This window comes from Alosa pseudoharengus, unplaced genomic scaffold (genome assembly GCF_046254945.1).
Source record: "Alosa pseudoharengus isolate Yale_2024_CS ecotype anadromous, Long Island Sound unplaced genomic scaffold, YU_APseudo_1.1 YU_APseudo_1.1_scf_14, whole genome shotgun sequence".
NCBI classification, from domain to species: Eukaryota; Metazoa; Chordata; class Actinopteri; order Clupeiformes; family Clupeidae; genus Alosa; species Alosa pseudoharengus.
The window spans coordinates 21,180,774-21,204,696 of NW_027468609.1; the positions used below are offsets into that span (position 1 = coordinate 21,180,774).

At 39.2% G+C, this 23,923-nt stretch overlaps 1 long non-coding RNA gene across 2 annotated transcripts; it reads left to right on the forward strand.

Moving 5' to 3' along the window:
- The first annotated feature begins 16,861 nt into the window (after window positions 1–16,861).
- Window positions 16,862–20,109, forward strand: LOC143122464 (uncharacterized). 2 transcript variants are annotated; one of them, XR_012986687.1, is made up of 6 exons: window positions 16,862–17,113; window positions 18,811–18,940; window positions 19,055–19,120; window positions 19,531–19,620; window positions 19,741–19,811; window positions 19,938–20,109. It is a non-coding gene; the product is annotated as an uncharacterized LOC143122464 (long non-coding RNA). The 2 variants fall into 2 exon arrangements; XR_012986686.1 differs by lacking the exon at window positions 16,862–17,113 and adding an exon at window positions 18,488–18,706.
- Window positions 20,110–23,923: the final 3,814 nt, after the last annotated feature.

Here is a 23,923-nt window from a genome sequence, read left to right on the forward strand (position 1 = left end):
TATCTAATTTAATTGTTGTTATGAACTGGATATGTGATGATTCTGTGAATACTGGATATGGGGCCCCCGTTGTACAATGCCTGCATACCACAAATAGTGCAATCATACAATCAATGAGAGCATGTGGTTATAAATTCTTTGATGCAACAGTTGCTTTTCTGGACCAGTGAGTGACATTTGGGTAATTTTCTGCGGCACACCTGATGATCTCTCACGGCACACTAGTGTGCCCCGGCACAGTGGTTGAAAAACACTGGTCTATGCTGACCCCCTTACTCGACACGCTCAGTCAAAACCTTCCGTCGCAAATTGTGAAAAACATTGTTGTATGTCTTAACAGACGGGATAATAAATTGCATAGGCTACGGTTTATATTGCGTCGCTTTACACATAATGTTAGTTGCATTGATTAAAAACTGTAACAATAATATTAGCCTACATCGGGTGGCATAGCAGGCTATCTGTTTAAGTCATAGGTGACACCCAAAATGAATGACCTCCCCTGACAAGAGTTCGCGATAGTAAGTGTCTACATTGATGCACGGAAAGAACACAGCCTCCGAATTCGCACATAGAGCTCACAATATCATATCCAAAAAAGTTAAACGGATTGGCCAACCTCATCAGTTGTCTCGATTGTGTCACTATAATCCAACGTTTAGACCGTTATAGTCCTCCATACGTGTTCTTTTTTTTTAAGCAAACGCCCGAGACAAGTACAAAGCGAAACTCATGGCTGACGTAGGCTATCTTCTTGAGCGGTCACTGATTGAGACACAGAAAGTTCTCAAGAACACTATTAGGTCTTTAAACATTTACCTAATATTTGTAGTTGCTTTAAAAAAAGGAAAAGCAAAGGTGACAGTCTCCCCCCCCCCCCCTCCTATTTTTTTTCTCATCGGATCTGCATCGATCTCAAATATAACATTTCTAAAATCAAATTGACGGAAATCCGTCCTATGACGGAGAACTTTAATCCTTGCATTATCAGTGGTGAGAAGAATGTTGAGAAATTCATTGTTACTGCAAAGTAAGTGCTGATCTATATTTACATTTAATGATACATTTCATATGAAACACAGATCCAATTGAATCAGGTTAACATTGGGATGGAACACCTTTATTAAAATATTTATACTCACTTCAATTTTGTTTTGGTCAAGTCATTACTGAATAATGGAAAATAATATTGTTAGCTTTTGTCTGTCCAGACCAGCAGTGGACAGTAGAGCCTACACTGTTTACTTCACCCCTAAGTAGCCAAACAGTTAGTTGTAGAAACTACTTTCCCTAGCTAAGAAAGTACTTAGCTCTCTGACCAATGTTGCATGTGTAATTCAACTTGATTTGCATTTCAATGAAAATTCTGAAATGTATATCATTTTTCCTTTTCACTAGTCTCTTGAATTATGGAGAATGTCTTACAGACATTGGTTCCAAAGCATTGTATAATTTGTGGGAAACATTTTGAAAAGGGCAAGAAAAAAGATCCCTATGTCCAAAACCCCACAGTAGAAGGCCTCCAACGCATACTTACCCTTGCTCAGCATAGAGAGAGATGGTGAACTCTGGCTCCATATACAGATGATATTTCCTCCAAAATCAAAGTTTCATATCATGTATCATGTAGAGCGAACTACTGCAGTAAGACAAAAATCAGTGAGCAGCAGCAAGTTGCAACTTGAGCCAGAGTTTCATTGAAATGCAAATCAAGTTGAATTACACACATAACAGCACAAACGATCATTTTTACGGCACAAACCGGCACAAACGTAGCACAAACGAATAGCAGTGTTTTTAATAATTTTTGAATAACATAATCTTTTCTCATTAGATGAGATAGTATTGATGTGCATCCACCATGTTTTGATGAAAGTGACGATCATATTGATGTAAGAAAATGACAAAATAAAAACATGAAAGTGTAATATATTTAAAGCCTGTGTTGCAGGTTAACCACCACTGTTGATTAATGGGTACATTAAGCACTCAATATATGTATATCATTTTTAAAAATGTCTCCAAATGGTGTTAAATGCCAGTTTTTGTTGTTTTTAGCATTAGCGGGGTTTTTTTACGCAATTCGGTGATGACGTCACTTTGGGGACTACATGATCTGCGCTTCATTCATTTCAATGCATTTCAATGGACATCGCGTTTACACTTTCAACATAAAGTTTGTATATTTACACTTCGAATTTAGTCGTTACTCTCAAGGGTCTCAAGGTGGGCTTTGGTCTGTAGCCTCCCCAAGGTGACGTAATGCAATGCATTGTGGGGGAAAGGAGAATCACTTAAAACGCTGTGAAATAGTACCTGCTTTTCCGTTTTGTGATACCCAACAACATCAAATACAATGGATAACAGTTTAAATGTTTATTACCAACAAGCAAATTGTGCAAATTCGTTGGAAAATGAACCCTGCAACACGGCCTTTAATGTTAGCATCCTCCCGTTTGTCATGACTGACTTAGCTGCCTCTCTGGCATAAAAAAAAATCGTATGGCTGTCACTGTGTAAGTCAGTTTGAGTTTAGCTAGCACCAGCAAAATATAGGCATAATTCAGTGATGGGTCATGGCCTAATTAACAATAAAGTTTATGATAAACCCATGCCAGGTTTATTTGCAGTTATATCTTAACACATACCATTAACATTACCCCTTTCTGGCATGTACAGTAAAGCTAACATTATCGTTATCCCACTTACATATAGTTATTGCAAACTACTACGTCTCTCTAAATGTGTTTTTTGTTGACTAATAACCAAAGCAGGAACCACCGTTGTGTTTTCTGCTTATGGATGTCAGGAAAATGTTTTTGTATACAAGTAGGCCAATGTCTCGTCATCTTTGTGATTACAAAAAAAGCCTGCTAATTTGCTACCTTCACTGATGTAACGTTAGTCTGAGACTCATAATGTTAGCACAGGATAGGTTGAAGGTTAGTGAACGAGTGCAACAGGTTCATTATCATCAACTGATTAAGTTTAGATAAATTATGTAACACGTAAATCAATGTCAGGTTTAACAGTCCCTGTTCTTGGTGACATGCTTATCAAATGAGTCATGATTTCATGCGCTATGCTTCTGGCCTACGTTCATATCCTCATCATTTTTTAGCTGTAAGGCTCACTGTCCAACTAAATCCCAAATAATTGCAAGATATGCCAGTCTATTTAAATGAAATCATTACTCATATAGTATCTTGTTTCCCAGCTTCTAATACAGAAATATGTGAACCATATTTATAACTTTTTGTTAGTGAAAGACTTTAAGACTGTAAGTGAGTAGGCCTATGGCCGTCTATGGGAAACATGAATATATGATTCTTAATGGATCATATATCATTTGAAAGAGCCATTTCTAGTCTTTAAACTGAAAGAAACTTACAATTGACACTTTTCATAAGATTTTTAGTTATTCTTGGTTATTTGAAATATTTCTCAAATTGCCCTTTTCTCTTAGAATTCCTAGGAATCTGGGGCATTGTTCTAGAATTCCACTGGGGTATAGAGGGTTAAGTCAGTGTTCCAATTTCCATTTTACCTCTAAAATAGAATAATGAATGAACGCAAGTACACGGAAATCCATGAAATAGTCGAATATACGGGATCATTTAGCAAGTGACTATAGAACTTCAAAAAGTCATATAGGTCCATATACCACTTACTTTTCCGTCTTTCATTTCACTTCCAAAATAGAATTACGGAAGCGTATTGCTGCCACACTAAAATAAATAAAAAGGCTCAGTATTATGTAATTACGTGAAAAGTTTCTTGTTATAACAATATCTTTTTCATGTTTTAACAAGATATGTATCACGTTATTACATGAAATTATCACGTTATTTCATGATACTGATAGTTTCACATTATAACGTGAAAATATCATGTTATTTCAAGATATGATTTTTTCACGTTTTTACAAGATATCACGTTTTTACACGAAATTATCATGTTATTTTAAAATAACGAAACTAAACTAAACGAGGCCACGAGAGCTCATGGCTGGCATAAATGATAACTAGTCGTGTCTATGAACTTGCACCCTGATTGCTATTACACAGTGCTGCTTGATGAGTGTTTGTTTTTGTGCATGTGTTATTTCAAGATATGATATTTTTACATTTTTACAAGATATATATCACGTTATTACATGAAATTATTACGTTATTCAAGATAATGAAACTAAACGAAACGAGAAGCAAGAATAGGATATGCTCGTTTACATGACTTAATCAAATTCTATTTTAAGCTCGGTTTAAGACATTCTTGTTATTGAACATGGTGGATGATATTGTTATAGGCCTATAGCCTATTATATGCGAACACCCAAGCATTGTCCAGAATATTCTGCACCTGTGTGCAGTAGGCTAGCCTAGCGGAGTGCCAATCGGGAGAGTCGGGAGGATTCCTGGTGGGGCCGGCCTGATTAAGTGTGATCTCAAAAAGCGCATGCTATTGCTGTTTGAATATTTTCTTTGCTGTGCTCTCCAGCAGCCTGCACTGTGCGACTGCAGCGCTTCACTACTCACTCCCCGCGTCCCTTCCCCACAGCCTTAGAAATGACAGCGCTGACCTGACATGCAGGCTACCGAGCCAGAGTGCTCTATACATTCACCCACATTGCGTGAAGATTCACATATTTATCAAAGCCCTTTCTCCCTCTTGCGGCAAGTTAGCGAAAGTTTTATTTATTGTAGTGCTGGGCGGTATACCGGTTTACACCGTATACCGGTGTATATTTTCATTATGATATGAATTTTTAATATACCGCCATACCGGTGTATTTGATTACACAACATTTGGAACGCTGCGCCGCGCGACAGTGTTGCAGACGGGACTTTTTTCACACGCACGCATGGTGCCACTGTGAAGGTAAACACAAAACACCTACGTTTTTCCCCTGAAGTTTGACCCTTAAGGCTTAATTTCTCCTTAGGTAAGGGGTTTATTTAAGGGTGTTGCACAGAATAATACCTTAAATTGTTTCTTTAGTTAAGGAAAACGTTAAGGGATAGCCTACTGCATTGAAAAGGATTTAGCCTACCGTCACGAAAATTCTATTGGGATTGTTCAACAGCTAACTAGCTGGCTAGGTGATGTCGTTAGTTAGCAACCCACCGAACACAGTGAAGTTTTATGATCTTATCATTCATCTCACCTTAAGAATATTCGCTGAAATTATCCAGGTAGCAAGTAAAGCATGTTATAGACATGCACTGAGCAATACTAGCTGGCTAGTTAGAAATGATCCTGACTGTCATCAGTGCACCAAAACAAACTTTTTTGTTAATGTTTTGCCTAGCGAACCGAACCGAAGCTCATGGCAGGCTAACAAGACATCCACATGAAGTTAACGTTAGCCTAAACCACACAATAACAATACATTTCTGATAGGCCTATTTGACAGAGTAAGCATATTAACAGAGAGGTTTTATTTTAAATTGTATCATTTTCAAAAAAGTATAATTATTGCAAGTTGCACTACTTTTTGTATTGGTTTTATACAAGATGTACTTGTGAAATTTGCACAGTAAAAGTTCTGTATTTTGACTGCAATTGTCTTTGCATTCTGATTAGATTCTTTATTAGAATCATGAGTGGCTCTTTGTAAACAGCATCATTTTCTGGGGCCATGCAAAACTGCATTACCACTAGTGTGGAGTTATTCTACATCATGACAGTAAAATAGACCATCCTTAGTCAATGTACTGCAGCAATTCCTCTCTCAACCTGTAGAAAATGCTGTGAACATCTGATTATGCATGGTAAAAAAAATACCGTCATATACCGTGAAACCGTAAGAATTTTGAAAAATACCGTGATATACATTTTTGGTCATACCGCCCAGCACTAATTTATTGTGTTGATAATAAGATAAAGCAGAACTATCAGGCTGTGTGAGCAGGCTATCCTGCACAGAACCTCTCTATCAGCCTCCTTTTCAGCGGCTCTCTGCCGATACACATCCCTCTTCGCTGCTCCTCAGTCAGCTGGGAATTGACCACACACGTAGCCTACACACATGCACAAAAACAAACACTCATCAAGCAGCACTGTGTAATAGCAATCAGGGTGCAAGTTCATAGACACGACTAGTTATCATTTATGCCAGCCATGAGCTGTCGTGGCCTCGTTTAGTTTAGTTTCGTTATTTTAAAATAACATGATAATTTCGTGTAAAAACGTGATATCTTGTAAAAACGTGAAAAAATCATATCTTGAAATAACATGATATTTTCACGTTATAATGTGAAAATATCATTATCATGAAATAACGTGATAATTTCATGTAATAACGTGATACATATCTTGCTAAAACGTGAAAAAGATTTTGTTATAACAAGAAACTTTTCACGTAATTACATAATACTGAGCCTTTTTATTTATTTTAGTGTGGCAGCAATACGCTTCCGTATAGAATAATGAATGAACACAAAAGTACACAGACAAAGAAGCTATGGTTATGACATAAACGGACCCAGCTAGGTTCACAAACAAAAATGTAATGTAAACACATTCATAGCCATCCTCTATCATCCATCTAAATTCATTGTTGTTGCAACCCAACCCAACGAATCTTCATCCATGTATCCTTCTATCATCCATCCATCTACTCACATCTTCCCATCTACTGTATCTACACCCAACCATTTTTCTACCTGTCTATCTATATTCATCCATCTATTATTTTACCTCCATCCACTCATCCAATTATCCATTTTATCCATCCAATTATCCATTTTATTTATATCCACCTTCATCTACACTGAAAAGAAAAATAGCTGGCATTTACTTGATTTTACCATACATCGGCTGCACATGAATGAAATGTCTAGAATTAGTTCAGCATTTCTCTTTCGGTTTACAAAATTGATTTATGCTGTGATAACCCAGTTTGATCAAGTAATTCCAATTAAATTTAATTAGGTTTAGGCCTACATTAAAGAAGCACTATGCAACAATTTTTGCAAAAATTACCTTAATTATGCAGGTTGAGAGTCGTTCTGATGGTTCTACAACACTTTCTGGGTCGTTTGGTGGGTGCTTCGTCTCCCCCTTTCGCTTCTCCGCGGAAAAACTGAATATGCAACTTTCTGTTCCCGGTCCGAAGAAATCCGGATGTGACTCAGTGGAAGTATCCAATCGCGCCTCGAAAATGTAGTCAGATTGTAGTTTCGAAGAAGACTCCAAAACGGATGCCGACTTGGCTTTGTTGCTGTTGTAAGTAGCCTACCCTGGCTTTGTTGCTGTTGTAAGTAGCCTACCCTGAACTTCGTTTTTGTAATGTGGTTTGATAGTCTCTTGAACAATGTGTTTGCTCGACCGTTTTATTGTGAGCCCCAGGGTCGGACTGGGAACAAAATTCGGCCCTGGCAATTTTTTCCCGGACCGGCCCACCACTGGACAGACGACTCCCCCCCCCAAAAAAAAAAATCCCCCCCTGATTCCCCCCATAAATAACAAACACCCAGTAGGCCTGCTCTTCATAAACTGAACCCAAACATTAAACATTTAGATTTTAGATCTATAGCCTATAATCACAACACGGGGGTCCGGGGGTGTCTCTCCGGGATTTTTTTTAAATTCAGGTTGCTAATCACACCATTTTAAAGTGATTTGAGAAGGACAGGATTCATAAGACAGTCTCATATTCTGTCTATCACGTCATGTTACCCCATGCATTAAACATCACTGCTTGACTAAAAAAATATAGGCTACTGAACATGGATATCGTCATAGTTGACAGAAATTACGTTTTGTGCCAACATGTTGTAGAAACACAACCACAGCCTTAATTTGGTGCAAATCTCCTTTACTTTGGTTATAGTCCGCGAGGCCATCACCACAAGTGTATAGCCTACTAAACGTTTTTGCCCAAGTTTGTGTGCCGTCATCACATTTTGCAATATTAGGCTACCTTCATTAACCTACCAGTTGATGGCCTAGGCTACTTTTTACCTGCATTGACACGCGAATCGCGATTGATTGTGCATTTAATGTAACACTCGGTGGAGAGACTTCCACTTTCCAAGTTTCACTTTCATTGTCGTTGTGAGCTAAAAGGCTAGGCCTACTATATGGGAAATTCTTTGAAGTTCCTTTTGAGTAGGATCAGCTCCAAAAATTAATGGATTTTCTTTAACCTGTGCTACACTTTTCCACCAAGTTGTGCGAAAATTGTAGACTACCCGTAGTTTTTTTTTTTATGTTGACAGAACCGCACTACAGTAGCCTACATGGTGCAGTAATGGAAGCTCTTGGTAGCGCGTGCAACTAACGTCTATAAAAACAATATATTTATGGAATAAAACTAGACCTCTGGTTGCTGTTTACGGTTAAACTGTGATGATGTGAACACCAGCCAGCGGAGGGCAACTACTAGGCTACCATGCACTCGTAGGCTATATTTCCCCACAAACCTAGCGGCTGCTTGGGTGGGGCAGGGGGGCGCGATCGTAACACACTGAATCTGTCATGAAGAGGCCAAAATGATTGACCTGTCACCCCCCAAGCCAAATGGATGCAACTGCATTTATAGGCTAGGCCTATGCCTACATGACGGGCCGCAAATAGGCCTAGTCTAAATAACTTAAAAAAAAAATTAAAAAAATCCCGGAGGTCACCGGCCCAGATTACAGATTACCAGTCCGAGCCTGGTGAGCCCTGTATGTGTTTAGCTTGGTTTCTTGATGGCTAGCTCGCTAGCTAGTGGAGGTTTAGCGTAGCAGTCACTTGCTACCGAAGCTGCAGGGGGAGGTGTGTCGTGAAAAATGCGAGCCCAAATCCAGCGAAAACCCAGAAACAGCGAAGGAATAGGAACTAGAATTGCGGTTCCGAGGAACTGCAAGAGTGGGTTTGATCAGGGGCATGGAACTCGGCCTCATCCAAGGATTCCAACGGTACCTCATTTATGAAAATCGGACATACGGGTCAAAAGTTACATGCACACACATTCATATACACAGACAGCCCAGCCCAGCCCATTAGACATTGCCAGATGGCTTAGAACTCTGCCAGGTGCAAGCTTAAGCAATTAGAGCTGTGATGTCACAATTGAAATTTGAATTCTGAACATTCCGCCATTCATTTCAATGGGGCCGAAAAACGGGAATACCGCGAAAACGACAAGGGCCAGCGACACGAAATCAACAAGCAAGTTACACCGGTTCGGGCCTGAATTTTTGGAGTTCGAACCGCGTCGATAGCTCAAACGGTCTAGGAGCAGTAGTTCGGCCAAAAAGTGGGCTTATAGGAAGATATAATAACTAGAATTGCGGTTCCGAGGAACTGCAAGAGTGGGTTTGATCAGTGGCACGGAACTCGGCCTCATCCAAGGATTCCAACGGTACCTCATTTATGAAAATCGGGCACACGGATCAAAAGTTGTCTGCATTAACGCAACATCCAATAAGCTAAAACGCATAAATAACATGGTTGCTATGCTGGTTGCTATGGTGGTCGCTAGGTTGACATTACAGGGGTGGTTTCTAGGTTGTTGCTAGGGTAATTAGTTAGTTGCTAGTAAGCCATCTTAAGCTGACTGCATAAAGTGATTATTTTAAGAGATACATTTTCAAACCAGAACTGTGTATAGGTCATGGTTAAAAACGTATCAGAATCTCAGAAATAATCACGTAATGCAGCCAGTTTAAGATTTTTTAAAGGCAATCAAATTTCTGCTGACTCTCTTCTGGCTGCGGTTAAAGGCCAGCGCCTCCTGAGAGGCCTGAAGGGTCAGTTCTGAGGTTGTTGGCTGCTGGAACCGAAAAAAGGACTGCATTTTCTTAAAAGACAATGTGACTGAAGTGCGGGCAAAGTTTGCACAGAAATGTACGATTTTTCCCACCCTCATCGACCTCGTCATAAAACTTGTTTAAATGATCACACGACGCCTCCTTGCTGCTTTGTTGTCTACATCAGCATTTCTCAAACTTCTTTGACCTGAGGCCCAGTCAAGGCATACTTTGGGGTCATAGGGCCCACCTACATGAACCCACCCCCTCCTCCCAACCCCTATCAAATTGTAATGATATCACAATTATTATTTTTATACTATATTGCCTACATGCACTTCAAAACAGTCAATGTTTAAAGTGCTAAGATTGTTTACAAAAGTTTGTGAAAGCATGCACATCAGAGTACTGCTTTACTAATGTAAAATATTACCTTACTATGCACAGAGAATCACAGGCTTAGTCCCTGCCTCAGTCATTGCAAGCGCCTCTGATTTATTAATCACCACTATGTGGATACTGTTTTTAGAATTGATTTAGATTAAGTGTTAGTATAATTTGTATTTTTGTAATTTGTATTTTAGTATATTTTTATATATTGTATTAAGTGTTAGTATAATTTGTATTTTAGTATATTTAGCATATTCTTATCTTCTACTGTCCTTACTGCTTAGTTGTGTTTTTATATTATACACTTTAATTACTCTTTCTGCTGTTAAAGAATGTGTTGTGTTGTATGTATGCTGCTGAGACCTTGAATTTCCCCTGGGGATCAATAAAGTATCTATCTATCTATCTATCTAAATATAATTAGGCCTACACTAGTTTCATTGTTTTTGCATTGTTGCATGATTGATATGCTATTTAATTACATTTCATTTGAATGCCTGAATGTAAGAATTCAGGAAACACAATACCAGCTTTTAACATTTCTGTTGTTAGTTTATGTAAATCACATAACACATGAACTGTTTACATACTACTGATAGCCCATTACTGTACACAATAATACTGTGCCCATTCATTAACATATATTAAACATCAGGCGTCTTGTTTACACATTTAAACCATATTTGCACTTCGAATTTCGCTTCCAAACTGTAATAACTACATCTACAAAGTCTAAAGAAGATAACCATGTAGTCTGTTCATAGATAAGATCAATTTTGACAGAACTACAGACTTCGTGAAAGTAGCCTAGTAGTCCTACATAAAAGGCTCCATATTCACTTCATTGCAAAATCGCGGTTGGTCTGTTTACACACTAAAACCATATTTACACTTCGAAATTCGCTTCCAAATTGTAGTAACTACATCTACGAAGTCTAAGGAAGATAATCACGTAGTCTGTTCATAGATAAGATACATTTTGACAGAACTACAGACTTCGTGAAAGTAGCCTAGAAGCCCTACATAAAAGGCTCCATTAACTTCATTGCAAAATCGCGGTTGGTCTGTTTACACACTAAAACCATATTTACACTTCGAAATTCGCTTCCAAATTGTAGTAACTACATCTACGAAGTCTAAGGAAGATAATCATGTAGTCTGTTCATAGATAAGATACATTTTGACAGAACTACAGACTTCGTGAAAGTAGCCTAGAAGCCCTACATAAAAGGCTCCATTAACTTCATTGCAAAATCGCGGTTGGTCTGTTTACACACTAAAACCATATTTACACTTTGAAATTCGCTTCCAAATTGTAGTAACTACATCTACGAAGTCTAAGGAAGATAACCTTGTAGTCTGTTCAACGATAAGATACATTTTGACAGAACTACAGACCTCGTAAAAGTAGTACCTAAAATTAGTGTGATAAATGGCCATCACGTAGCCTAAAGCATATAGCACTAGCATATGACAACAGCAAATAGCTAACGTTTACGTTAGCCTAACTTACTTATCGTTGACGTTGACCCGACACGTTTATAAGTTAGACCATAGACTGATAAGGACGTCCATCAAAATTCCGTGTGTATCCTGTGTATCTTTCGTGCTGCTATCCTGTTGCCTTTTCCCTGTTGTTCCGGCAACAAGGTTTTTACGCGATATTTGCCACATCCCAGAGAGTTGTTGTTTGGTGGGTCAGGTGACGAGCCGTCGAATCACAGCACAGCACCCAGAATGCATTGCAACACACCGTCTAGAAGGGACGCAGCGTTAGGTCGGCTTTAAATAGCATACAGAACCTATAGTAATATAACGTTGTCTGTAAGCTCCACAGATCGTGGCAAGACAATTGAATTGATTGTGGACTTCTTGCCGGGCAAAGATGAGTAACTTGATTAGTAATGCTGCGTGGATATGCATGATATCTGTATGAAAGTGTGTTTCTCAATGTAAAAATCTATTCAACTGTATACATGACTAAGTTCAAATGGAGCTAGCTGGGTATAGGACTGGGCTGAATGGATTGGTGAAATACTTTATTTATTTATTTTTTTAATGACCTATATGAACATGGTTTGGCTTTAAAAAAAAGAGGAGACAGCGCGAATTTTACATGACCTTTACACTTAGTGCTGGCAAGGCATTGAACTGGGCTGAATGGATTTGGAAATATATATATATATATTTTTTAATGACCTGTATCAACATGGTTTGGCTTTAAAAAAAAGATGAGACAGCGCTTTGCGCTGTCTCATCTTTTTTTACATTACCTTTACACTTAGTGCTGGCAAGGCATTGAACTGGGCTTCATTCAAGGATTCCAACGGTACCTCATTCATGAAAATCGGACATACGGGTCAAAAGTTACATGCACACACCTTCATATACACAGACAGCCCAGCCCAGCCCATTAGAGCTCTGCCAGGTGGCTTAGAACTCTTCCAGGTGCAAGCTTAACCCTTTGCAGACCGCACGTTCTAATTTCGGTACCCCAGTACCGATGACATTCAGTCTAATAACTCTGCCATACCCCAACCAATTTTATCAATGAAAACTTCCTCAAAAACGTCACATCATAGGCTTTCTGGCGATGTGATTGGTTAAGGGATTTGTGGCGCGAATTACTTTTACTACGTGAAGGAAAAATCAAGAGTTGACGTCTCCCTCCACTAGAGGAAAAACAGCAGGAAAAACTGCATTGTTGATCTTCACGTCGTCTAAAGGAGAAACTACTGGATCATCTGAGGTAAAAACAAGTCTTTTTATGTTATTACTACTTGTTATCCATGTTATTACTTCAAAATCGTTTTTAAAAGTTATTTTTGCTGGTAATTACACCTTGTATGCATGGCCGTAACATAATGCGTGTGTGTGTTCACTTCAGCTGATATGACAGCTTGTATTTTAGCACACCGTAATCTTTAGTAAACTCATTATTTTCAATCATTTTTTGGGGGTTACTATATGTCAACCAAGATTACAGACCTACTAGGACTGAAACTTTAACGATTTGTTCTATTTTGAACGATGTTGCTTGCTTGTCATCTGATGATACAGAAAACTAGCTAAGTTAGGTAACGTTAGCATCAGGAGAGGCTGCAACATGTCCTGACGCGTAGTCGCGATAAAGTTCACTCCCGTGCTTCATGACTGGCAACTTTATGTCAAGTACACCTAATCGGTATTTTATTGTCAAATAAACCTTTCATTGCTTCGTATAACACAATTTACAGTTGTTTGTAGCCAAGTTGCTTAGCTTACTTAGATAGAAACATCTGACATGAAGGACAACGTTAATGTTATGTTACCGACGTGAAGACTGTGTTGATCACCGATGGTGTAAGGATTTTATTCATTGACTGCTGTTTTCATCAATACATGACTGAAGATTTGTTAGAAATGTGTCTTAGTATTGTTTAACTTTTAGGCTGTAAGGTTGGCTGCTACGATTATGAGGTTTTTGGGTGGCTAACTATGATGGGAGCTCATACACCCAAGCCTACTCGTCGACACATAATTTTCTGGGGGTGTTTTGTCTTTACGCTACTGCAGTAGCCTATGCACGGTGTGTATGTGTATGCATACGCTGTTTAGATGTTTTCTGTCATATCTCCTGACTCATGTTCATGAATCAATGTTTGCTTGTAAGCTGGTATGCTATGTATGGTTTAGCCAAGGCAATAACACTTATAGTGAGCTCTGAGACTAATGTTACCTCTCCAAGCAATATTGGAGTCCTCCAGTCACAAAAATACTTTTAGTGAAAAGAGTCATGGTTGGTGGTGATTAAGATTATGTGGAAGTAATGTAAAATAAAACTAAACAACCTATTCACTATCAGACCTGTGATTTTTTGTTATTTTAGATGGAGTGAGAGAAGTACGTGCAACTGAGGTGAAAGCAGCCGACTGCTGATGGCAAACATGACCCCAAGGACCACGATGGCATGGACATGGGACATGGATGGGTAGTTTCTGGATGAAGAGGAAGACAATGATTTGCTAGAGGAGGAGAGTAATCTCCCGTCATCCTCAGCTGGGTAAGCATGTTTGTATGTGTGTGTGTGTTCGCCCAACTGGGCGTATGCACATTTCTGGTTGTGATAAGAGTGTTGCTTATAACAATAATGACAGGGATTATAGTGATAATAGTTTAGATAGATAGATAGATAGATAGATAGATAGATAGATAGATACTTTATTGATCCCCAAGGGGAAATTCAGGAAGTTTGCTTAGATTTGTAATTCAATTTCTAATTTTCTTATCTGACAATTTCTTTATTTTGAGCTTGGTCAAGTCCCATGTCAGGTAGAAAGCATACACTTTGCCTATCCTTCTAACACAGACAGGGACACCAACTCCAGTAGCATTTACACCTCATCGTCTGCTAGGCTTAGATGGACACACACACACACACACACGCCACAGCTGTGACAACACACACACCACGGATCTGGTGTGAATGCGGCGTTAGTGTATCACCTTATGTGTATGGCAAATTATATCGATAATTATATATTGTATCGAATTATATGCTGTATGGTTGTTAAATGTATTGAATTTCTCCTTTAATGTTTTAATTGTTTATATGTGTGAATGTAAATTGATGCTTTGTTATGCTATAATATGAATTGATGCTTTGTTCATCATGTTAGTTATACTGTTGTCTTGTCATTCTTGTAGTTCTAATAGTTACTGCTTGTTTGTAAACATATGTTTATGTTATTTACCTGAAGTTGTTGTTCCTGATTATTTAATGAAATTGTTAAAGACTTATCTAAATAAAATGATTTATTTCCTCTTTCGTAAACCTAACACATGTGCCAGTGTCTCTTATTCTTGTTTTCATAGTAGAATGAAGCACACGGAGAAGCAGTTACCATCTGCCTAGTCTTTATTTCAGCCTTTATCTTTCCTCCCCACAATTGATTTTGCCTCTTCAGAGTACAGTAAGACATCCTATATTTAGCTATGCATCTTGTTTTTATGGTAAAACATCTTATATTTGTTACATGACCATTATATCTGTGTATTTTTGGTCAGATGTCAAACCAGGAAAGGAAAACATCCTACTCTTTAAAAATTCTACTTGTTACTGCGACTTGCAGTTATGAGTAAATTAATCATAACTTCTGAACCAAAGGTGATAAATTGATTCTGTTTCTTTCACTGAGGAGAACACAACACTGTCTATCTTTCACACACTATATCTACAATAGACATTATGTGAAAAGTAAGATTCATCTTGACAAATTTATATTTTCGTGTTTTTTGATGTTGAATTTTGAAGGTATTGTTTAAAAACAATGTGTGTTACCCTCAAACTTATTAACTATGATATGTGCCATTTTAAAGGGCTAGTTCTCCTGATTACAATGGTGGGTATATCTTATCTCTGCCATGTAGCATGGCCACACAATAAGCCTTTTTGTCTCACAAGGGCATCAAGTATGAAAAAACGGAATGTTTCATGCCGTCTGCAAAGGTCTAATAAATTTATCATAACTTTTGAACAAAAGGTGATACATTAATTCTGTTTTCATCACTGAGTAGAGGACAAAATTGTGAATCTCACACACACTCTAAGTTTTTCTCTATCTACAACAGAAATTGGGGGAAAAATTAGATTAATCTTGACAAACTGATAGTTTTGTGTTTTTTGGGGTTGAATTTTAAAGATATTTTTAAAATAATATGTGTGTTCTCCTCAAAATTATTAATTATATTTTATATCATTTGAAAGGGCTATTTCTCCTGATTATAAAGGTGGGTAAATTATATCTCTGTCATGTAGCATAATCACACAATAAGCCTTTTTGTGCCATAAGGCCATCGAGTATGAAAAAATGGAATGTTCGGCGCGGTCTGCAAAGGGTTAAGCAATTAGAGCTGTGATGTCACAATCGAATTAGAATCCTTTAACATTCCGCCATTCATTTCAATGGGGCCCAAAAACGCAGAAAAACGGGAATACCGCGAAAACGACAAGGGCCAGCGACACGAAATCAACAAGCAAGTTACACCGGTTCGGGCCTGAATTTTTGGAGTTCGAACCGCGTCGATAGCTCAAACGGTCTAGGAGCAGTAGTTCGGCCAAAAAGTGGGTGAACAGGAATAATAAATAACTAGAATTGCGGTTCCGAGGAACTGCAAGAGTGGGTTTGATCAGGGGCATGGAACTCGGCCTTATCCAAAGATTCCAACGGTACCTCATTTATGAAAATCGGACATACGGGTCAAAAGTTACATGCACACACCTTCATATACACAGACAGCCCAGCCCAGCCCATTATAGCTCTGCCAGGTGGCTTAGAACTCTTCCAGGTGCAAGCTTAAGCAATTAGAGCTGTGATGTCACAATCGAAATTTGAATTCTGAACATTCCGCCATTCATTTCAATGGGCCCAAAAAACGCAGAAAAACGGGAATACCGCGAAAACGACAAGGGCCAGCGACACGAAATCAACAAGCAAGTTACACCGGTTCGGGCCTGAATTTTTGGAGTTCGAACCGCGTCGATAGCTCAAACGGTCTAGGAGCAGTAGTTCGGCCAAAAAGTGGGTGAACAGGAATAATAAATAACTAGAATTGCGGTTCCGAGGAACTGCAAGAGTGGGTTTGATCAGGGACATGGAACTCGGCCTTATCCAAGGATTCCAACGGTACCTCATTTATGAAAATCGGACATACGGGTCAAAACCCACACAGCAGTAGACTCCTAGGCGGATCCGCCTTCAAGTCGCCAAACCCGCGTGACTGTCGCATTCGTTTTGGTGCCGCACAGAGGATCAGCTCCGCCTCCAGGCGGCTCCGTAAATTCTACTGTCAAACAGCGGGTCCTGAGTGGACCCATGTCGGATCCGCGGGCGCGGACGCGCCTGTACTGTAACGGTTGAATATGACTGTACACCAAGAGCCGAGAAGAGTCATACTAGTGGATATTTTCTTTGCTGGGACACGGTTGCGCTGAACCCTCTCGAGTAAGTGATATTTATTAATATATTGCGACATTCACAATAGCTAAACATTGGCCTTTGTGGTTTTATACTTATCATGTTTATTGATTGTAATGACGTTGTTTGATATTAGTGCAGATGTTTGTAATTTTGAGCAACAGGCTAACGTTAAGTTAACGTTATTGTTAGCTGTGATGCTCATATGAGTCTGTAGCCTATTTGATTTAAAATGGGTTAGCAATTTCGGCAGAATATGTTATGGTAGTGTGATTTAAAAAACACACATTGTTATTTAACGTTAGTCTGGTCTTGTCTGTTAATGTGTTGCTGTTGTCCATAGTCCATAGTGCTACTATGCTAGCGGCATACAGCTGCTATCGATAGCTAGCATGCTGCTAAGCGCAATTGCATAAGTTATTGCTAATGTCTATTATACATATATATGTTTGAGATCACGTTTGCGATGCAATCCTTGATTAAGCTGATACATTGGCACTGGTATTTCAGTCAATGAAGTCAGTGAAGCACTCGTCTGCTATGAAAGCTACCTACAACTTTAGCATGTTGACTCACTGATAATGGTTTAGCCCTAGCTCAGGGGTGGGCAAACTGCGGCCCGCGGCACTTTCATCCGGCCCGCCGAGCATTTCATTTGTTTATCAGGCTGCTCGCTATTTTTTTTCCTGCGATAGTTGGTTAGCTTTAGCTGCTATTGCAAACTGCTTTTCACTCTCCTTAGAGAACGTTTACAATGTCAATGTCAAAACATCATGTTAAATAGAGATAACATCATGTTAAACTAAGTTAACTCTTAGTTATCTCCTTTGCAGCAAATCTAACGTGAACATTATGCGATCCATTTAATTGGGAACGCGTCTGCACTCACGAGAGGAAGAGAGCCGCAGGTTCTGGCTTGTCATTGTTGATAAGTGATATGTATGTCCTTCTTATAAGAAACTTTTAAAAGGAAATCATGAAGGCAACAGTAGTTCCCACTACTGACCATTTAAAAACCGTGAGAGGGCACAGCCGTAGGTACAGCACTAGCCATAGCGGAGCAGGCAGAAGATCATTGAGAAATAAACGTGAATTAAAGCGACTGTCTTAAAGCGACAGTGCACAATTTGTACATTTGTTAAACAGCATAAAATGAGCAGTATTTTTAAGAAATTCACATTTTAAAACAAATACTTTTCATACTAAATTATAGGCTATAAAAAATGTATTTTTTTTATGTGGTTGTTGTGCGGCCCGCCAGGCAATTTTCAAAACCCAATGTGGCCCTTGAGCCAAAAAGTTTGCCCACCCCTGCCTTAGCTTCTAGCTAGCTGTGCATTAACGTTTGCATTTTGCCAAGTTTGGTCTCATACGTAACTTTAGTGTCCTTCCGCCATCTTTGTAATGAAAGCCTCGGCATTTTAATCACTGTTTAAGTCGGTTCAGACAACTAATGGGTATTGGCGTCTGTTTGTGATTTATTATGCTAACGTAACTTAACTGTATGGAACTTGGTCCCCATCTTCTATTTTGTTTGTTCTGCAGCGTCAACTTTTATCTAACGTTATGATTGCCTCTGTTGGGTTCGCTTCATGAAGATACTTTCTGGGTTGTTAAAATGTAATGTGAACACATTCCAATAGCATTCCAAAATAGACCAGAGATGCTTGTACTATATGTATATATGGGATTGCAATAACCATAATGATATGGTTATTTAACAGCCATCGTTTCGGGGACTCTGATGAGAGTGAAGAAGAGCCAGTAAATGGTGACTTTGCATCTCTGAGGTACCTTCCAACTCGCCTGGTATATCAGTTGAAGCCTCAAGCCCAAGCCAATTGCACTGGCAAAGTAAGTAATAATCTCTTAACATTGAAATAACTAAATCATTATATTAATATTAGAGATATGGTTAACATTCTTGGTGCTAAAGACATTCCCCTCTCCTTGTATCTATTCCTCCAGCTCCACCATCTTGCCGAGTGCCAGGCAGCCGAGTCACTACCCCTCAACCTGGAGAAAACTGTTAAGGTAAAGACTGATCTCTGAAATAAAATTGAATACAGTGGCCCCATCTATATTAACACAGCAGTAGTCACTCTATTTCAAATCAACAGATTGCATCTGCATTACCATCTCAGATTTTCTGCATACTTCATACATTACTTTCAAAATCTCAGCCAAATATTTTGTCAGTTAAAACATCTGCATTCATGCAATATTGCCTGAAAAGTTAATTCATTATTATCAGATTGTATTGAAACACATTGATTTCAATGTTAATCCATCCATGGAGTTGATATAGATAGTGCATACCAAAATGTTGAAACATACAAATTCATGTCCAGTATGACCAGAGATTTGTTTTTGTTTGCCATTGTTTGGCCCTGTAGCTCTCAGCCTACCATGGTTAACAGATCACAACCATTTATCTCCCTTAGCACCTCACCATGGGGCAGGACCGCAACACTCTTCACCACCTCAACTCCCTGCACCTGCACCCGCATTTAACATACGGAGAGTTACTCAAGGTAGGGACTGATCTCTGAAATATTAGTGAATAGAAAGGCCCCATGTGTATTATCAATGATGACTACCATTTAATACATTTTTTCCCCCTCTCGCACACCGCCCACCTCACTATGGGCCAGGAATGGCAGTCCCTCCTCAACTCCCTCCACCCCCACACCAGCCCTCAACGTGCAGCGAACAGAGGAGCTTTGTAAGTCATGTTTCTTTTTAAATTTAATCTCCTTAATACCTATCTCATATATTGTATTGTGTAAGCATACTTGGCTTTGGATGCTACATACCATAAACATAAACATATCTGTCTGTTTGATTACAGGTGCTGTGAGGAAAAACATGGTGACACGGTAGGCCACGGACGCTGAGGTCACCAAGCACGCAATTAGGTGTTTCAACTGGCGGTGGATCGGGCAACGAGGAGACATGTTCCGCCTCCATCCACACAAATGGATTAATAGGAGAAATAAGCATTAAACAATCTTTTTATTTAACTTCTTGTCATTCACCAGTTATTCATTTTCTGATATTTTAGATGTGCATAGCGCAGCATTTCATTGAAGTTGTAGCCTATTAGATAAAATATTTCATGTCTGCACTGACCTAGGCTGATAAAGCACTAAATTAGGTTTTGACCTCAAAATTAGGCTAGGCAACGTAGGCTACTTAACAAAAACAGAATAGCTTATAATCTGTAACTTTCCATAAATGTCCATTTTATATTTCCATTGAGTAGTGATCACGTTTGTACAGTAAATTGATGTCTTGACTTAAACCTTTTCTGTTAGGTTTATTGACAGTATTGTTAAGTTAAAAATACGAGGCGATGCTAATCGTAGGCCTATCTTGCTGTAGTAGCCTAGGCTAGGCCTAGTGATAGTTTTACTTTTATCCTATAGTTTATCCTATTTAATCCTAAAGCAAGAACAGAAGAAATTTTGAAAATGAGATAAACGGGTCCGAAACGGACCCGGGCCAGATGAGCCTTTATTAGTCCGTTGCGGGTCCGCGGCGGATGCATGTATCAATTTACGGGTCCCAAACGGACCCGCCGCGGAGGTAAGGTTTTAATCGCGGATGCGGGGCGGATGCAGCGCGGGGCCACGGCGGGTCCGCGATCCGCCTTCGTAGCGGATCCGTTCCTGAGAGCATCTGGACTCCGATACGGGTCCGTTTCGCGGGTCCGTTCCGGATGTCGTCATACATCCGCGGCGGATCCGCCGCGGAGTCCTTTTGCTGTGTGGGAAGTTACATGCACACACCTTCATATACACAGACAGCCCAGCCCAGCCCATTATAGCTCTGCCAGGTGGCTTAGAACTCTTCCAGGTGCAAGCTTAAGCAATTAGAGCTGTGATGTCACAATCGAATTAGAATCCTTGAACATTCCGCCATTCATTTCAATGGGCCCAAAAAACGCAGAAAAACGGGAATACCGCGAAAACGACAAGGGCCAGCGACACGAAATCAACAAGCAAGTTACACCGGTTCGGGCCTGAATTTTTGGAGTTCGAACCGCGTCGATAGCTCAAACGGTCTAGGAGCAGTAGTTCGGCCAAAAAGTGGGTGAACAGGAATAATAAATAATAATAATAAGAAAACTTAAGAAGAACAATAGTGGGCTTGCTCCGCAAGCCCACAGCATGGCAAAGCTGTGCTTGCCATGCTGTGGGCTTGCTGGATCAAACCCACTAACTAGAATTGCGGTTCCGAGGAACTGCAAGAGTGGGTTTGATCAGTGGCACGGAACTCGGCCTCATCCAAGGATTCCAACGGTACCTCATTTATGAAAATCGGGCACACGGATCAAAAGTTGTCTGCATTAACGCAACATCCAATAAGCTAAAACGCATAAATAACATGGTTGCTATGCTGGTTGCTATGGTGGTCGCTAGGTTGACATTACAGGGGTGGTTTCTAGGTTGTTGCTAGGGTAATTAGTTAGTTGCTAGTAAGCCATCTTAAGCTGACTGCATAAAGTGATTATTTTAAGAGATACATTTTCAAACCAGAACTGTGTATAGGTCATGGTTAAAAACGTATCAGAATCTCAGAAATAATCACGTAATGCAGCCAGTTTAAGATTTTTTAAGAAGTCAGATTTTTTAAAGGCAATCAAATTTCTGCTGACTCTCTTCTGGCTGCGGTTAAAGGCCAGCGCCTCCTGAGAGGCCTGAAGGGTCAGTTCTGAGGTTGTTGGCTGCTGGAACCGAAAAAAGGACTGCATTTTCTTAAAAGACAATGTGACTGAAGTGCGGGCAAAGTTTGCACAGAAATGTACGATTTTTCCCACCCTCATCGACCTCGTCATAAAACTTGTTTAAATGATCACACGACGCCTCCTTGCTGCTTTGTTGTCTACATCAGCATTTCTCAAACTTCTTTGACCTGAGGCCCAGTCAAGGCATACTTTGGGGTCATAGGGCCCACCTACATGAACCCACCCCTTCCTCCCAACCCCTATCAAATTGTAATGAGATCACACTTATTATTTTTATACTATATTGCTATACATGCACTTTAAAACAGTCAATGTTTAAAGTGCTAAGATTGTTCACAAAAGTTTGTGAAAGCATGCACATCAGAGTACTGCTTTACTAATGTAAAATATAATTAGGCCTACACTAGTTTCTTTGTTTTTGCATTGTTGCATGATGCTTGCATGAGAAATACTTCTCAAAACAACAGCAATTATATGGGTGCCGTTGTTTTGGGATGTTTCCCTCATGCAAGCATCATACACTGATAGAGTATATATATGCTATTTAATAACATTTCATTTGAATGCCTGAATGTAAGAATTCAGGAAACACAATACCAGCTTTTAACATGTCTGTTGTTTACTAGTTTATGTAAATCACATAACACATGAACTGTTCATACTACTGATAGCCCATTACTGTACACAATAATACTGTGCCCATCCAACATATATTAAACATCAGGCGTCTTGTGTACACATTTAAACCATATTTGCACTTCGAATTTCGCTTCCAAACTGTAATAACTACATCTACAAAGTCTAAAGAAGATAACCATGTAGTCTGTTCATAGATAAGATCAATTTTGACAGAACTACAGACTTCGTGAAAGTAGCCTAGTAGTCCTACATAAAAGGCTCCATATTCCCTTCATTGCAAAATCGCGGTTGGTCTGTTTACACACTAAAACCATATTTACACTTCGAAATTCGCTTCCAAATTGTAGTAACTACATCTACGAAGTCTAAGGAAGATAATCACGTAGTCTGTTCATAGATAAGATACATTTTGACAGAACTACAGACTTCGTGAAAGTAGCCTAGAAGCCCTACATAAAAGGCTCCATTAACTTCATTGCAAAATCGCGGTTGGTCTGTTTACACACTAAAACCATATTTACACTTCGAAATTCGCTTCCAAATTGTAGTAACTACATCTACGAAGTCTAAGGAAGATAACCTTGTAGTCTGTTCAACGATAAGATACATTTTGACAGAACTACAGACCTCGTAAAAGTAGTACCTAAAATTAGTGTGATAAATGGCCATCACGTAGCCTAAAGCATATAGCACTAGCATATGACAACAGCAAATAGCTAACGTTTACGTTAGCCTAACTTACTTATCGTTGACGTTGACCCGACACGTTTATAAGTTAGACCATAGACTGATAAGGACGTCCATCAAAATTCCGTGTGTATCCTGTGTATCTTTCGTGCTGCTATAGAGTGGTGAAGTCCCGCCCCTTCTACTTCCGGTCCATGGGACCTATCTTTCAAAAAATTATGAACGGGAGTTAATGGAGAGATAACAATTATTTTTTGGTCCAGTTTGAATTGTGCCACAAATTTCACATATGATGTGTGTGAATTTAAAAGATAATTTTTCACGTCAAGAAAGTACTGTTGTTCGATAGACTTCAAAAGTTATGTTGGTTTTGTGCGAATCCACTCAGTGGACTACATCTCTCGTCTCGAACGATGTACGTCACCAACGTAATGAAACGATAAGAGCTGTTATGCTAGTTAACGGTTGCATCTTGCTGCCTGCTATGTCACTTAACAGTATGTAATGTACAGTCTATGGACGAATACAACTTACCTGATGAGTTTAATCCTCTGACTCATGGTATTTTCTTCGGCAAGGAAAGCCCAATTAAGACCTGTTGCTGGTATGCTTGTACAATCTAGTGTGGCTGTGAATGAGCTAACGTCACTAGCGCGACTGATGGGTTTGTAGTCATTGGAATTACGATCTTTCACAATGTTGTAATTCAATAGTTACGAAACAAACTGCAAATGTCTTTACATGAAAATGTGTCTTTAAAA